The sequence below is a fragment of the Topomyia yanbarensis genome, chromosome 3, assembly GCF_030247195.1.
Source record: "Topomyia yanbarensis strain Yona2022 chromosome 3, ASM3024719v1, whole genome shotgun sequence".
Lineage (NCBI taxonomy): Eukaryota > Metazoa > Arthropoda > Insecta > Diptera > Culicidae > Topomyia > Topomyia yanbarensis.
The window spans coordinates 220,867,459-220,883,404 of NC_080672.1; positions in this window are offsets into that span (position 1 = coordinate 220,867,459).

Genomic DNA, 15,946 nt, shown 5'->3' on the forward strand with positions numbered 1-15,946 from the left:
GATACTGTGCTAGCTAATAATGGCTCCGCTAGTACATTCCGTAGAAACGGAGTGGAGGCGTGGATTGACGTAACATTTGCCAGCCCGAGTCTGGCTCCAGGCTTGGAATAGAGGGTAGACGAAGGCTACACCCATAGCGATCATCTAGCAATCCGCTTTAGGATCAACTATGATGTGCAGCATCCGAGGGCGGGAGATCCCTGTCAAGTACGCGGGTGGAAGTCCAATCACTTCGACAGCGAAGCTTTCACCGCGGCCCTGGGACTGGAGGCCAACACCGACAGTCTAAGCGGGGATGCGCTGGTAGCTGTTCTACCACGCGCGTGCGACGCCACTATGACGAGAAAAACACTGCCAAGAAACGGCAGATGCCCGGTATACTGGTGGAGTGCCGAGATTGCAGCTCTACGGTCAGCCTGCCTCAGAGCTAGACGTAGGATGCAAAGAGCTCGCACCGAGGATGCAAGAGAAAACCGCCGTGAAGTGTTTCGAGCTGCGAAATTGGCCCTTAACATGGCCATTAAAAGCAGCAAGAGAGCGTGTTTCGACAACCTGTGTGAGAGTGCCAACGCGAATCCGTGGGGTGACGCCTACAGTATTGTGATGGCCAAGACCAAAGGGGGCTCCTCACCCCCAGAACGGTCTCCGGACCGGTTGGCAACGATTATCGAAGTACTCTTCCCATTTGGAGCCACAAGCCCCTGGCCACCTGCACTACGACACAGTGCGGGCACGGCCGAAATGGTGGCTCCAGTGACGAATGAAGAACTACTCGCAGTGGCTAAATCCCTAGCAATGAACAAAGCTCCAGGGCCGGATGGAGTTCCAAACAACGCTCTCAAGGCAGCGATCATAGCGAACCCGAACATGTTCAGGCTAGCTATGCAGAGATGCCTTGACGAGTGCAGTTTCTCCGATAGATGGAAAAGGCAGAAATTGGTGCTGTTGCCGAAGCCCGGGAAGCCGCCAGGCGACCCATCGGCGTACAGACTGGCAAACTGCTTGAGAGGATCATCCTCAACAGGCTAACCCCGTACGCGGAAGGTACGGACGGTCTGTCCAGCAATCAGTTTGGCTTTCGGAAGGGTAAGTCCACAGTGGACGCTCTCAACTCAGTGATAAATACTGCCGAGATAGCGATCCAACGGAAAAGGCGAGGTATTCGATACTGTGCGTTAGTGACACTTGACGTGAAGAACGCATTCAACAGCGCAAGCTGGGATGCCATCGCGCTCTCGTTACACCGGCTTAGCCTACCGGTGGGTCTGTACCGGATCCTGGAAAGTTACTTCCAAAACCGCGTACTGCTATACGAGACCGATGCCGATCAGAAAAGGGTTCCGATTACCGCCGGAGTCCCGCAGGGCTCGATCCTAGGCCCGGTGCTATGGAACCTCATGTATGACGGGGTTCTGAGACTGAAGTTCCCTCCTGGGGTCAAGATCGTCGGCTTTGCCGACGACGTAACCTTGGAGGTCTACGGGGAGTCAATTCCTGAGGTAGAACTAACCGCAGAACACGCGATTAGCACGGTGGAGGAATGGATGAGCGCGAGAGGCCTGGAGCTCGCTCATCATAAGACGGAGGTAGTTATCGTCAACAACCGCAAGTCGGCACAACATACAGTTATCCATGTGGGAGAAGTCGCGATCATTTCACAGCGAAGTCTGAAGTCTCTCGGAGTCATTATAGACGACAAGCTGACCTTCGGCAGCCATGTCGACTATACATGCAAGAGAGCGTCGACTGCTGTTGCGGCTCTATCAAGAATGATGTCCAACAGCTCAAAGGTGTGCGCCAGTAGACGTAGGTTACTGGCAGGCGTTGCCGTATCTATCCTCAGGTACGGCGGCCCGTCATGGTCAAGAGCACTGAGGGTCACCAGTTACCTACAGAAACTGGAGAGCACCTACCGCGTGATGTGCCTCAGAGTGATATCTGCCTACCGCACGGTATCACACGATGCATCCTGCGTGATAGCGAGCATGATGCCAGTCGGGCTGGTCATTCGGGAAGATGAGGAGTGCTTTGAGCTACGTGGAAATAGAGGAGCCCGCGAGCGCACCAGGGTGACCTCGGTCGCCAGATGGCAGCGTGAGTGGGACAACTCCTCGAAAGGTAGGTGGACCCACCGGCTGATACCTAGCATATCGAGCTGGGTGGGAAGACCCCATAGGGAAGTTCACTTCCACCTGACACAATTCCTGTCAGGCCATGGCTGTTTCCGACAGTACCTCCACAGGTTCGGGCACGCGGAGGTCCCTGTCTGCCCGGACTGCCCAGGTGTAGACGAAACTGCCGAACACATACTGTTCGTATGTCATCGGTTCGACGTCGAAAGAAGAGCAATGCTTGACGTCTGTGGCTGGGACACAACCCCTAATACCCTTATTCATCGGATGTGTCAATCGGTGGAGAAGTGGAACGCAGTCTCGGCTGCTACCATCCAGATTGCCAGTAGGCTACAGGTAATCTGGCGAACCGAGCAACAGACGACGGGCACGGCTAACTAGTGATTGGTTAGCTGGAGCGAAAAAGGCCGAGCGCAAAAAAGGGAGTGAATGGTCTGTTCATGCCGAGGCAAGTTTGGCGCAGCGACTGGCAACCGCGTAAGGGGTAAATTATGTTGGAACTTAGCTATCAATGCCTCATGGCGTGGCAGAGGAGTGAAAGGGTGAGCATCCAAGTCGGTCTCACACGGCATGTTAAGGGTGAGCACAAAAGTCAGCCTCACATGGTATGGTAGAGGCTAGCACAAAAGTCAGCCTAGCAAGGAATGAAAAAGGTGAGCACACAAGTCAGCCTCGCATGGTATGTCAGAAGTTGGGCCTAAGAAAAATGTCCCACATGGGATGCCAGGGAGAGTGACAAAGGTACAATAGAGTGGCACGATTGAGAGTGAATCAGGTGATAGGGTGAGCACCCAAGTCAGCCTCACATGGTATGGGTGGGGCGAGCACAAAAGTAAGCCTAGCAAGGAATGAGTAAGGTGAGCACACAAGTCAGCCTCGCAAGGAACGAAAAAGGTGAGCACAAAAGTCAGCCTCATATGGGAGTGTTTGAGAGTGAATCAAAGTGCGATTGAGAGAGCACCCAAGTAAGCCTCATACAGGACGTATGAACGCGTGAGTGAGAGTGAATGAGTACATTTAATACAGCCATCCCCCCAGAAGTAATACCGAGAGGTAGTTCCTGGGAGGAATGATAGCGGAGCCCAATGGAGTTTAGTCGGTATTAATGGCAGCCTCACCATTCGAGCCCGACACGCCCCCAGTGCACCTCGTGTGGTAGATTGGACCCTACCAATATCACGTGTACTGGGCTAGGACGTAAAGGTCTTCTCCATTGTAAAAAAAAGACCTTTTACGTCAACCTGGGTATGTTTCACCCATTATTTATCACAGAACTGTTACAACAAAATGCGTAAAAAATACCCATTCATGAAATTCGCGCCAGAATGAAAAATACTGTCAACAGAATTATTTCTGAATTAAAAAAAACATAAAATAACATTCATTTCACATTATTGTTTCCTTATAAAAGTATAGGAATCTAGATAGAAATCCTATTCTAAAAGTACTTAACAAAATAAAACCGCCAACTGGGTATATTTTTGATGGATGGATCTTTTGGCTGCTCTAAAAATGCCGAACTAGCGCATATTTTCAACATACAGTTATCCATGTGGGAGAAGTCGCGATCATTTCACAGCGAAGTCTGAAGTCTCTCGGAGTCATTATAGACGACAAGCTGACCTTCGGCAGCCATGTCGACTATACATGCAAGAGAGCGTCGACTGCTGTTGCGGCTCTATCAAGAATGATGTCCAACAGCTCAAAGGTGTGCGCCAGTAGACGTAGGTTACTGGCAGGCGTTTGCCGTATCTATCCTCAGGTACGGCGGCCCGTCATGGTCAAGAGCACTGAGGGTCACCAGTTACCTACAGAAACTGGAGAGCACCTACCGCGTGATGTGCCTCAGAGTGATATCTGCCTACCGCACGGTATCACACGATGCATCCTGCGTGATAGCGAGCATGATGCCAGTCGGGCTGGTCATTCGGGAAGATGAGGAGTGCTTTGAGCTACGTGGAAATAGGGGAGCCCGCGAGCGCACCAGGGTGACCTCGGTCGCCAGATTGCAGCGTGAGTGGGACAACTCCTCGTAAGGTAGGTGGACCCACCGGTTGATACCTAGCATATCGAGCTGGGTGGGAAGACCCCATAGGGAAGTTCACTTCCACCTGACACAATTCCTATCAGGCCATGGCTGTTTCCGACAGTACCTCCACAGGTTCGGGCACGCGGAGGTCCCTGTCTGCCCGGACTGCCCAGGTGTAGACGAAACTGCCGAACACATACTGTTCGTATGTCATCGGTTCGACGTCGAAAGAAGAGCAATGCTTGACGTCTGTGGCTGGGACACAACCCCTGATACCCTTATTCAGCGGATGTGTCAATCGGTGGAGAAGTGGAACGTAGTCTCGGCTGCTACCATCCAGATTGCCAGTAGGCTACAGGTAATCTGGCGAACCGAGCAACAGACGACGGGCACGGCTAACTAGTGATTGGTTAGCTGGAGCGAAAAAGGCCAAGCGCAAAAAAGGGAGTGAATGGTCTGTTCATGCCGAGGCAAGTTTGGCGCAGCGACTGGCAACCGCGTAAGGGGTAAATTATGTTGGAACTTAGCTATCAATGCCTCATGGCGTGGCAGAGGAGTGAAAGGGTGAGCATCCAAGTCAGTCTCACACGGCATGTTAAGGGTGAGCACAAAAGTCAGCCTCACATGGCATGGTAGAGGCTAGCACAAAAGTCAGCCTAGCAAGGAATGAAAAAGGTGAGCACACAAGTCAGCCTCGCATGGTATGTCAGAAGTTGGGCCTAAGAAAAATGTCCCACATGGGATGCCAGGGAGAGTGACAAAGGTACAATAGAGTGGCACGATTGAGAGTGAATCAGGTGATAGGGTGAGCACCCAAGTCAGCCTCACATGGTATGGGTGGGGCGAGCACAAAAGTAAGCCTAGCAAGGAATGAGTAAGGTGAGCACACAAGTCAGCCTCGCAAGGAACGAAAAAGGTGAGCACAAAAGTCAGCCTCATGTGGGAGTGTTTGAGAGTGAATCAAAGTGCGATTGAGAGAGCACCCAAGTAAGCCTCATACAGGACGTATGAACGCGTGAGTGAGAGTGAATGAGTACATTTAATACAGCCATCCCCCCAGAAGTAATACCGAGAGGTAGTTCCTGGGAGGAATGATGGCGAAGCCCAATGGAGTTTAGTCGGTATTAATGGCAGCCTCACCATTCGAGCCCGACACGCCCCCAGTGCACCTCGTGTGGTAGATTGGACCCTACCAATATCACGTGTGCTGGGCTAGGATGTAAAGGTCTTCTCCATTGTAAAAAAAAGACCTTTTACATCAACCTGGGTATGTTTCACCCATTATTTATCACAGAACTGTTACAACAAAATGCGTAAAAAATACCCATTCATGAAATTCGCGCCAGAATGAAAAATACTGTCAACAGAATTATTTCTGAATTAAAAAAAACATAAAATAACATTCATTTCACATTATTGTTTCCTTATAAAAGTATAGGAATCTAGATAGAAATCCTATTCTAAAACTACTTAACAAAATAAAACCGCCAACTGGGTATATTTTTGATGGTTGGATCTTTTGGCTGCTCTAAAAATGCCGAACTAGCGCATATTTTCAACATCCTCAGTAGCCTAAACAGACGTTGTTTTCGGAGCAGTGCCGAAATGTTCCGTTTCCGCCACGGACTCCGATGCAGGGCGATAATTTGCAGTTTCCACTACGATCCTTAGTTTGCAGGTTAACTCGCTTGAAATAATGCTTAAGGATTTTTCACCCATTATCAAGATCAACATACCCATTGACATTACCTCATCGAGTAGTTGTGAAATGGATAAAAAGTACTCATTATAAGAAACAAAAAATACCCATTTTTTGACAGCTCGAATGACTTCCGAAAATGGGCAATTTGAATACATAAAATGGGTAAAGTTTTTTTACCGTGTACTGAAGATGTTGCAAATATGCACTAGTTCGGAATTTTTAGAACAGCGAAAAGATCCAGCCATCAAAAATATATCCAGTTGGCGGTTTTATTTTGTTAAGAAGATTTGGAATAGGATCTCTATCTAGATTCATATACTTTTGTAGGGAGACAATAATGTGAAATGAGTGTTATTTTATGTTTTTTTTTTTAAATTCAGAAACAATTCTATTGACAGTATTTTTAATTCTGGCGCGATTTTCATAAATGGGTATTTTTTACGCATTTTGTTGTAACAATTCTGCGAAAAATAATGGGTAAACTATACCCAGGTTGACGTACAAGGTCTGTACTAATTTATGGTTACAAACTCTTTAACCATTTAATGGGTTATTCCTAGGATAGGATCCTTCTTCTTCTTCTTCTTCGCTTCTGTTTGGCTTGTTTGTGAAACAAAGCCCAAAATGGCACAGCGTATAAAGCTATATTGCCAGTTAATTTTCGTTTATAGTCCAATGGACTTTACTTTTTGTGACTAACCGACGATAAACTCGCAGCGCCACAAAATTGGTCCACCACAGCACGAGTAATTCGCCCAATCAAGGTGAAAAAAGCGAATTATCTAGCACTCGGTGAAAACCAGCATGTCGACACGTTGAAATTTTCACCGTATGTGTAGGATAGGATCCGCCAGCTGGCTTCTTCTTATATTTTACTATTGTCAATCCTGAGAAAATTTAGCATTTTGGTCACTTATCGATATGTCATTATAGTAGATACATGCACGCTCGTAAAAAGTAACTCAAAATTGAGTTTAATCCCACCCATTTCCAGATAAAGTGGAACAACCCTTAAATTGAGTAATTCCAGAGTTACTCAAATTTGAGCAAGCCTGCCTGAACCAAAAACTGAGTAATTATTACTCGGTTTTTGAGTACAATATAATCCACACTAAACCTAAAAGTGCGTCACTATTACTCAGATTTTGAGTTGAAAATTACTCAAATTTTGAGTTCAGTACAACTTTAATAAAACCAAAAATTGAGTGATTATTACTCAGACTTTGAGTTGAACATTACTCAAATTTTGGGTTCAGTAGAACTTTAACAAAACCAAAAATTGAGCGATTATTACTCATATTATGAGCAGAAGCTTACCCAATTTTTGAGTAGACAAAAAAGCCAAAAATTGAGTTGAAATTTCTCAGAGTTTGGGTAGAATGATACTCAATTTATGAGTGCAATATTTCATTAAAACCCAGTAAAGTTCAGCCAGAAATGAGTCAGAATTCCAGCTGGTTCCAGTTAGTATTCCGGCTCCAGTGATACAAACGATTCTAGTTAGAATAGGTTGTGTCACTGGAGCTTGAATACTAACTGGAGCCAGCCGGAATCCGGCTCATTTCCGGCTGAACTTTACTGGGAAACACCCGGATCATGACTTGGAATTCTAAATCATTTCATTCCGGAGTTCAACTGAAGTGCAACAACCGATTCCTATTTAAACTGGTTCACGATCGATTGTTGCATCTGAACTGGAGCTAAACCTATTTTCATCCAGTGAAGAAATTGGCCGTAAAAATTTTGTTTTGGATGTAATACAATCCAGGCTTTCTTTTCTCATGGAATATTTTTACAATAACTTAAAGAAACTTCAGTTTATTAAATTTTATGTTTTTTTTGTAAGTATAGCGTAAATATTACCTCGTAACTTCATTACCGTTTCAGTATCCACCACTTCTGAAATGTTCTGCATGCAGGTTGCTCAAATCCACTCTTAAAATTTAAATGTATTTTACCACAAACACTACAATTCTAGCTCCAACTATTATAAATATTTGAACAAATTATTTTTAAAAAGCTGATGAACGATAACTAAACGAGCCTGTACCTACTAAGGGAAAATGGCGGATGACGCTTGGAATTTTTAACTTGGCGAAAAATGGCTTTTCCATTTGGTAACTCCAAAACGGTTTCTTGTGTAATACCCAAAAAGAGAGTCAGAGTTACTCAGAGATATTATACCTGTCAACTCAATTTTTGACGTTCACGAACATCATTCAAAACTGAGTTAAAAACTACTCAGAGTCTGAGTAACTTTTTACGAGCGTGCAGAACACTAGATTAGGATTGTCGCTGGCATCAGTGGTTGGAACATCATTGTTTTGATTCCGGGATATACCTGTCAAATGGGCCAAATAAAAAAAAGCAAAAAAATAATCCTCTATCGTTGTTTCATAGCGACCAATTATTTTTGTTTCTTTTCGCCAGCAAAGCAATGGCCATTCTCGGTTGATGTATTTTCACTAATTAGAATGTACAAATTGTCTAAATCTGTACTGAATTTTAATGAATTTTCATTTCCTTGTGCGGTATATACAAACTCTTCCATCTCATAACAATAACAGTCGAAAATGTACACCGAGAAAATTGAATATATTGATTTCACACATATTTTTTTTTGCAACTTGTGGTAGCAAATAAAAATTACCTGTCACGCATAGATATCATGTGAAAACTAATGAAATTATAATAGTATGCCACATATTGTGCCTTGCAGGATAATCGCTCGATATGCGATTATATGAAAGCTCAATTGAGATAGGCGCGTGACAGCGGCCTATATAAATTTATAGGCAGCTTTTTCCTTGAAGCTTTCGAAAAGCACACAGCTGGCAGAAAAATAAAGATCCACTGAAATCTGCTTGCGGAGCAACGGCGGCTATATTTGATGCGCCTTTCAGACGCCCGCAATGTGAGATATTATTATAAGCGCGACAATAGAAATTTGTTTCATAGCAGATATCACGTAATTTTTCTGTTTGCCTCTCGTTTATTCTGCTGTATATTTTATGCATTGGACGTTTTCGATCATGAATTTATAAAAATCACAGAAAAATAAACGAGACTGAATTGAAGAAAGGCAAACTCTGCCTTTTACTAATTCGAAGTTCAACTAAACGGTTTGTGGTTACAAGCAGGCCATATTTTTCTGCGTGTACCAAAAGTGCGGACCAAAGACTTTTACTAGAGAGACTTTCGATAACTTGACAGATATATACCGAAAGCAAAACAAAAATGTTCCGAGGCGAAAACAATGGGAACACCAACGACAATCCTTATCTAGTGTTCTGTATCTACTGTCATTATGCTACACTGAAAAGAACGGTATAGTAATGCTGACTACAGAGTCAGTGTAGAAAAAACAATTTTCAATAAATAGTAAAATGTACCATACATTATTGCACAATTACTAGAAAATGCTTGAATCTACAACGTAGTTTAAGTAAACATTTACGGTAGGTTTTACTATTTTGCATATTTGATTTAAACAAGCTTCCACGGCTAAAATGACTACGAAAATTTTCAGTGCTACTATGCTTTACAGCTAGATCTGCGTAGCTCTTTCGACCTCTATCAATTTTACCATTAACATGTTAATAATATATGTTTATTGTTTTATAACCAAACACGGTATACTTTCGAAACTACTATAAGCATGGTAATATTATCTGACCATGAATGTGCATTATAAATGAACGCCATGTTGTGAAAATATCATTCTTTAAGCGTACGTGCAAATAAACAGAAGTTTTGCTGGATGTTCCAAACGGTTTTCTCATTTTATGCTCATTTAGTTTTATTTGAAATGAATGGGAATACGGAGGTAATAATGCTATTTCTGATCTGTAATTTACTATCGGTAAGTAGAATAATAATGATTTATGGCCAAGATTACGTCTCTAAAGTAGAATTCTCATTTTTTTTATTTCATTCTCCATCCTGTATAAACCTACAAAAATTGTAAGTTTGATGTATTGATATATGGATCCCACAACGTAGGCAATTGTAAGAGGTAAGATCAAAATCTGTTTTTATTCAACTGTGTATTAAAGATTTTGTTTTCAGGCGCTTCCATATCTGACCGAAGCTATTGGATGCAAACGCACTTAATTACATTTTTTCGATTGCCAAGTAGACAGAGTACAAGCTGGATTAAAATGCCCCTCCGTAAATTTTCGTATACTGCAAAAGACCAAAATTATTTAAGGATAAACAGATATTTCACGGAAATGTTACCTGTAACCATTAAATAATAAAAGAAATCGAAAAAACAAAACATTTGAAATTTATTTAAAAGAACTTTTCTGCGGTCGCTATGCATTATATTTTAATTACTATAAAATGGTAAACACTAATTGTAATTTTAACCATCTAGCAATTTTTAGAGCGACCATGTATATGGTTATTCTGATCATTGGATAGTAATGCAGGCATAGTACAAAATACCAAAAATAGTAAAACACGATAGTAAGAAATACCATGTCTCTATGTCAGAATGAGCATGGTACAAATGATAGGAATCAGATTGAAGTCAAGCATGATATATTGTCTACCAAAATTCACTGGTACACCCTTTTTAATTTGAACCTCTAATATAGTAGTTTATACCATGGTCTTTGTTTCAGTGTATGCGATACCTTGCTAACAAAAACACCTCATAAAGAAAAAAAATATTACCCAATTTTCAATTTTATTTGTTTAAGTTTAATTTAATTTAATTGAATAGATAATTTTTCTTATTGACTCTGATAACTTTGATGAAAGGATAATAAACAAAAAATATTTATGCATAAATGACTCTGTAAGAAAGAAATTCTTCAACAAGTACGAAGTAATCAACAAAAATACTCGTCTTCTATCTTAACAAATATAGTAACATGGTTTTAAAGCGGTCGAAAGTGGTTTTCAATATAATTAATACTTTCATAGTTTCATAAAAAGCAACTTAAATATTCACTCTTATGTTGGTATTCATTTTTTTGTTAACACTGAGTATTTTCAGCGTAGTGTGTATTTAGCCCTGATGAAAAGGTATAAATAAAGAAAGCAGATAAATCAAAACATTTCGAGCCATTTCTTTATCCATCAGTTCTGTTGTTAGTAAATAAGTGTTATTTTTAGTTTCTCATAATTAATATTTCTCTTTTATCATTGTGAAATAGCTATTGGACCAATATGGAGTACGATATAGATGTCGAGGATGTAGGTGAAATGGAATGCGGAGCCGAATATTTGCTAGAAGATGCCAGCAACACCATGGAGGATAATGGTTCAGTGACCAGTAACTGCGGAGAAAATGAAGATTCGACCGAAAAACGCAAACTATACTCTTTCTTTGCTACCGTTTACGCTCGGAATTTTAAAGGTCATAAGAAAGGACCTACGGTTGGAAAGTTATTTTTTTTTTAATTTTGTTTTTTTTTTAATTGCCCGCCTCTTACCCCCACACCAAAAAGCTCACAAACGGAGCCCCCTGGTAGTGGACACATCAGTTCTCAGCGTACAAAAAAAAGGTCAGCACAACAAAACAAAGTTACGAATCGCGGAAACGCTGAGAACAAAAAAAAAACAATACGAGACCGACAAAACACAAAATTTGACAAGAAGCTACGGCGAGTACCCAGCGGAAAAGAATCCTTTTAAGGGTCCCATCGTAGCTTTGCAGGAAGCTCATAATAATTTAAATTTATTTATTACTTATTGCTATAAAAAATGCATTTATCAATTGTTTTTATTTAAAAAATGTTAACCAATTATAGCTAAAGGAATAAGCTCGATTGGTGGTGAACGAAGTTTATATTAAAAATTCTCCTATTTTATTTTTTAAAATTAGTTTCAATTTTGCTTGGAAACGAGTGCGACATGTTATTTGCTTTAAATCCGTAGGAAGCTGGTTGAATAGCTTAGGTCCGATGAAAGAAATGCGTCTTTGACCAAGGTTCGTGGATACTCTGGAGTATAATAAATGATTGGCTTGTCTGGTGCTGTGAGCTCGAATTCCTGTCGTAAATTCTAGATTACTATGAGCAATAGTATTATGCAAAGCATTGTGGATGTACATTATTGTTTGGTAGTTAGTCAACCCAAGCAAAGGTAAAATGTTATGGACATTATTATTGTATAACAAAATAGTAGGGTACATAAATGGTTTTTTATAAATAATTTTAAGACATCTGTTTTGAAGCGTTTGTAGCTTTTTCAGATTCGAAATACTGGCACGGCCCCACACAGATACAAGGTAGTTCAGCAATGAGTGGATGTGCGCATAATAAAATTTTAGAAGTACATGCTGGGGAACAAAAGAGCATACTTTACGCATAGCCCCACATAACGATGCAACTTTTTTCTCTATAGATGTTATATGCTCAATCCAGGAGAGTGTGGGGTCTAAGTGAAGTCCTAAATATTTGAAGCAGTTAGTTTCTTGAATTACAGACTGTCCCATTCTTGGGTCTGGATGCACGCCTATAGCTCTTCTAGATGAACGAAACAGCATATATTTAGTTTTTGATAGGTTCAAGGAAAGAAGGTTTTCGAAATAAGAAATACTTTCCTTGATTTATAACATCTCGCGCTATTTTTGCCAGTATAATATGCTGTCACTTGGTAGTTTTCAAGCCAATAAATATATCGTAGAGAAGAAGTAGCGAGTTCTGTCCAAATACTGTTGCAATAAATAGTGATCCGGCAGTTTTTGCACAATTATCAGCTACTCTAAGATGTCTTTCAACAGTTCGCAACAACACTGTCTACCAGACCAGTAGATCAGCTGCAATGGGCATGTGGTTAGACTGCATCTGCACTACCTTCCTAGTGTTTGTAACGTTCAGTGATCCTTAACTTGAGTCGAGTATCAAACTTCATAAACACAAACAGCCACCTGATTTTGCAATCGATGTTTGGTGTAATATGAGATGAACGTTGTTTATCTCACTAATTAAGTAAAGTCTATTTAATAGCACTAAAATTTAGTTGAACGAACAATACTATTATAAAATTTGAGAAAACAACGACAAAATTATGGAAAATACAATTTTGTTCTTAATTGTGAAAAAATGCAATTTTATATCATGGGTTGGTTGGTAGCCTCGATGTGTATGAGACATTGGTCTCTTAAAACGTCATATGCTCATGGTCCGATCAGAAAGGATTTTTAGTCTTGGTAGGATTGTTTCAGTAGATTCGTTATTGTTGCGTAAATTTCGAATTTCCAGGAAATTGTAGTACGTATTGAGGCTCTGCTTCGTCTTTGTCATGCTAATGACAGTGATGTACTAAGTGGTTCGGTTTCATTTATTTTACATGCGCCCCGTTGTGGGCTTGAACCAGGATTTGGGTATGGGTTCGAAGAACACGATCTCTAATAATGTGACTAAGGCCAAGGCAAGTATGGCCAATTCATTGAAAAATTATCAGCTTTCTTCTGTATTACGATATTGATTTTTCAAACGAGTTGTCCATTTTCTGTCGTTATTGAGAATTTAAATCACATTCGTACGAAATATCAATGTGTCGTAAAGCTGTATAAGGCTGTATTATTTAGTATCGGAAGAGTAGACAATAAATTTATCGACCGCAATATCCCAAATTTTTAGATATTTCAACAAAACTTCAACTGTAGGGTTTCGTTGGCGGTGTTTGCTGTTGGTTTCGAAGCATTAGGCATAATGGAGATTGAATAGCAATGATTGAATAGTCATTTTCGTGAGTGAATGAGAAACAGTTAGTCTAGCTTATTCCAGGCTGGATGGAGGACCCAAGTCAGTCTTTGATCATATACTTTTTAATGCAACATAAAACTGTTGTCAACTTGTATTCGACAGTTTTTACCCTACCACCCGGGCAGGGGCGGATCCACACGGAAACGCTCCCGATCGCATAGCAACTAATATATTAGTCGAATTTCTGAAATCGATTGGTTAAAATTTGGTACAGCTAAACGATTGTTGATTTTTCTAAACTTTCATTTTTGTTTTTGAATGAACAAAACAGTTGCTGAAACAACTAAATCATCTAGTTGAAAATGTGATGCTGTCAGTTAGCAAAGACACACACCATCCAAATCAGCTCATCAAATAGCTGTAACAACTAATATAATTGTCGATTTCAAGATTGGTGCGAGTTGAAACTGAAAACCGAGATGGTTGTTTCAGTCAATTGTAATATTGGAATAATTCCCAACCAGTTGTAACAACTAATATAATTGTTGATTTCAAGATTGGTGCGAGTTGAAACTGAAAACCCAGATGGTTGTTTCAGTCAATTGTAATATTGGAATAATTCCCAACCAGTTGTAACAACTAATATAATTGTTGATTTCAAGATTGGTGCGAGTTGAAACTGAAAACCCAGATGGTTGTTTCAGTCAATTGTAATATTGGAATAATTCCCAAACAGTTGTAACAACTAATATAATTGTTGATTTCAAGATTGGTGCGAGTTGAAACTGAAAACCGAGATGGTTGTTTCAGTCAATTGTAATATTGGAATAATTCCCAAACAGTTGTAACAACTAATATAATTGTTGATTTCAAGATTGGTGCGAGTTGAAACTGAAAACCGAGATGGTTGTTTCAGTCAATTGTAATATTGGAATAATTCCCAAACAGTTGTAACAACTAATATAATTGTTGATTTCAAGATTGGTGCGAGTTGAAACTGAAAACCGAGATGGTTGTTTCAGTCAATTGTAATATTGGAATAATTCCCAAACAGTTGTAACAACTAATATAATTGTTGATTTCAAGATTGGTGCGTGTTGAAACTAAAAACCAAGATGGTTGTTTCAATCAATTGTATTATTGAAAATATCCCAACCAGTTGTAACAGCTAACGATTTTGTTAATTATAAGGAGGATTTATTACCCAGTAATAAAAAGCCAAATTATCTTCGAAGAAGTTTATTGCTATCATATCAATGGCTTGATTTATCCAAACGCGTTGTATCACTAGAAAATATAAATATTAACACTGTTCAGCGCCAATACGTTTACAATTATTCTATTTTATAAAAAGTATAGAAAGTCAATCTTTCTATACGAATTATGGTTCCATGTTCCACTAGATTCTCTATTTGCATGGAACAATTATTTATGCAATGATAGAATATACAGATCAATTTACTGATGGAGACTAATGTCCTATTCTAATGTCTAACATTTGTTAACATGTGAGAAAATTGGATGGCTGATTTGTAAAAACACATGAAACATACACACCTGGTTCCAGAAGATTTGCTCACGTTCGAACATCAGTCGAATCATGCAATTTGTTGTCTACCTGATGTATTATATAAAAATACTTCCATAAATTCACATATATATCACTAAATTAGGTAGGCACTTCTAAGTATTATAACTGGTTTATTAATCTAAACTTCAAAATCAAGCTCTTTTATGTTAGCCTCAAAAATTTTACAAAATGAACATAGCGAGAAAATTGACGTATCCTTTTCAACTAAAGAAATGGTTAAATAAAATTTGCAAATTTTTGTTTCCTTTTTGCTGTCTTTATTTTCTGAAAACTGACAGCTTTCAAAAACAACTAATTTATTCAGCCAATTGATGATGCGAAAATCAACAGGACAGTTAGTTGAATCAACAATTTTTAGTTGAAACAGTCCAGACAAAAATCAAAAATTGCAATATTCATTTTTTGTGATTGCGGGGTTTTCCGTGCAGAAAAAAATTTCGGAGGGGGTCTGAAATTTTGATTTTGAAATGTTCAGTGTATAGTACGTAATCACCCTTATTCTTGTTTACGACGAATGCGATATTCGTTCGAAAGCGATTCGAACGAATAGTAAGCCCATTTGATTTTGCTGTCGTAAACGGGAATACAAACCACTTTCGAACGAATTTCGCATTCGTCGTAAACAAGAATAAAGTTGAATATCTAATAACCTCAAATAAGTTTTGGTGGTTAAATCAGATTTAGAATGATTTTGAGCTTAGAACGAATTTAAAATAGAAATTATTTTAAGATTTCTTAACAAATTAAAAAATTTCGGAGGGGGTCCGGACCCCCAGGACCCTCCCCCTGGATCCGCCACTGCACCCGGGTAACAGCTTGGTATACCCA